Source organism: Excalfactoria chinensis, chromosome 2 (genome assembly GCF_039878825.1).
Source record: "Excalfactoria chinensis isolate bCotChi1 chromosome 2, bCotChi1.hap2, whole genome shotgun sequence".
NCBI classification, from domain to species: Eukaryota; Metazoa; Chordata; class Aves; order Galliformes; family Phasianidae; genus Excalfactoria; species Excalfactoria chinensis.
In genome coordinates, this window is record NC_092826.1 from 87,882,043 (window position 1) to 87,885,015 (window position 2,973).

The window sequence follows — 2,973 nt, forward strand, 5'->3', positions numbered from 1 at the left end:
CTCACCCATGATGTTAAAGATGCAAAGATTCCCTGCTCCAGCTGTGAGAACGTAAACCTCATTTTCCCATTCAGCCTAGCTGGATTCAGTGATGTGGACCCAACTGGGACACTTGCATGTGCCAGGATCATATAAAATGGGATGATGGAGAGGTGTTCAAGATCCTCTGCATGTGTGTGGTCTTCAACACAGCATTTTTTTTAAGATGTCTGAGAATTGCACATTTCAGATATTCTCTGCTCTTGAAGGTGAATGGTTGTTGCAAGCACAAGCAACACAGCAGTGAATTCTAATATTTATTTGCATACTCATGATTAAAATTATCCCCCTCAAAGGAAGGTAATTATTGGCAGACTTCTATGTTTATCTTGTTGGTGCCTCTTTTTAATAACATTTTTTCCTTGAAGTTGTAGTAACTAAGTGCTGGTGTTACTGTTGGATTTATTAATGGCACTAAGATGACAGCTTTGAGAAAGGGGTTCCCTTCTTTTCAAATGGTGAAGGAATACTCCAGTATTACTATAATAGCTTGGTATTAAGCTGTGGTGTCTCTGAAGTAGGAATTTCTCTTCATAACTTGTTTTGTGGATTTCACTATCTGCTAAGAGTATTCTTCTCTCTGTAGTGCATGCAGGAAATATATATATATATATATATATATATATATATATATATATATATATAAAATATAAAAAATAAAAAATACCTAGACTCAGTTTTCTTCTTTGGCAGTAGCCAGGAAAATTCCTTCCAACTTAGGTGTTTTGAAATCCTATGGAGATGAATTTCCATTATTATAGCTATATATTTATCCAAGTATTATGCACTCTGAAGTTCTTCTGGTGATCTCCACTGGATTTGTAAGTACTTTCTATGCATTAAAGTGTGCATTTGACACTGCAGAACTGAAGTATAATAGCAGGCAGTCGTCTCAGTTTCAGAATAAGGTATATGGAACAATCAGTGGCTGTCCTAATGTCAGAAAAATATAAATATATATGAAAAAAAAAAAAAAAGTTGCGAATTCAACCTTTATCTGAAAAATTCTGGGCCATAGAGTGGTTTAGTATGGAGGATATAGCACTGAATCTTCTCTCTTTTTACTCAACCACTGAATTCTACTGAATTTAATTTAATGGCTTTTTGTGCTGGTTACAGCTGGAAACTTGGGAGGTTGTCATGACTGCAAGCTGAGGCTAACTCTACCTCAGTACTTTATCCCTGGTCTGTTTCTAATCATATTTCTCCTTTTAGACAAGTCAGTGTTCCACAGTGTTTCTTCTAATCACCATTTTAGAGACTTCATGAAGTCACTATAAATCTTCTTGTGTAATTTGGAATTTAGCACTGAATATTTGGGAATTTTAAGAGTGAATACACTGTGTTCTTTTGAGTTTTCAATACTTTTTTAATGCTAACAGCCATTAAACACTATAGGGACACTATAAATGTTACATTTCTTTTCTATTTACTGAAACATTGGTACCAGACAAGGAGTCAAATGCCTTACATATAGATTCCCCAGATCGTTTGCCAAGTGAAAAAACAAACAAACAAACAAACAAAGAAAAACAAACAAACAAAAAAAACACTAAAAATTGATGTACACTCTGTCATTAAGTTTTGAATATCATAATTTGAATTTATAAATCAGCTATGATTTCAGTAGTGAATGATAACGTGTGTTTTCACTGTTCAATATTTTAAAATTAACATTTTAAAGTGCAAAGCCCATACACACATGTTTGAATCTGGGAAGAGATGCTCTCGTTTACAAGTATTTTATTTTCTGTAATCCAGAAAACATTTTCTCTGATCAGAGTACACAGTTGATGTTCAACAGAAGTGTGTATAATGTGTTTTACTGAAACAGATATGTTTTTATGCTTCTTTCAATCATTGCCAAAATCTTTTTTTCATTTGATTCATCTGCTTTATAGACTGTTGCCTGAAAGAAGAAAATATGATCCTCTGCATGTTCATGCATGCATGCGCTTACAAAATGTAGTGCTTACATTGTCAAATTTCGTTTTTAACATACAGGAACACAAATATTGCTCTCTACACCCCCATCATTGTGTCATAATTATGCTAGCCTATGCGGTGCCTAAGTTGTGTTTCCAATAACAGGATAGGAAATTTAGAAATATTAAAGCTGTCAGTGTTAGCAGCAATTCTTGATAAGACTCTTGCAAATCAAACTAAAAAGGAAAAAATGTTCTCTTGTCAAAAAACAGAATAATGCAAAGTTTGGGATTTTCTATTTTCCCTGTCAGATTCCTGTAATGAAATCCACGATTTTTTAAGGAGAGGCAATTGTTCCCATTAATCTCTATTCTTTTTCTCCAGGCCTGCCCATCCTGATATCAAAAATGGCCTTTTAAAATACATTGAGGAAATCTGATCTATAATATAAAAACCTTTCAGTTCTTTCTATTCTTTAAAAATCAGGACATTCTCTTTCTATGTATATAACAAAAAAAATGGAGCACCGCTATTACTTACAAAGCTCGAAAGAAAGGCACGCTCCAGTGAATTCTACATAACACACCAGATCTTCTAGACTTAGAAGTAATGGCAATAGTCTGACTTTGTTTTAAATATATGGAAAGACAATGATTCAAAGAAAGAAGAATCTCAATAACTGACTGGTTTCTAAATAGTAATTTTGAACTTTAATGCGCTCAACATTCTTATTCCCAAGAGTGCCACTGAAATGTAAAAGATTTAAATATGGTGTATATAAACAATTACATAAATGAAGTGAATCCAACTTATTTGGGGAAAGGATTTGCAAATAGCACATAAGCATTTTCATTTGCAGAAATACGAATTCCCTTATCCTGTAGCCCCACAGGATGATGAATTCTATCTTCTGTAAGAGGACTTATGGAGTCACTCACATGGGTTCCACCTCTTTTAAGGTGTGAAATGGCTGTTATATTTAATATTTTTAACACCTCTGGGTATGCC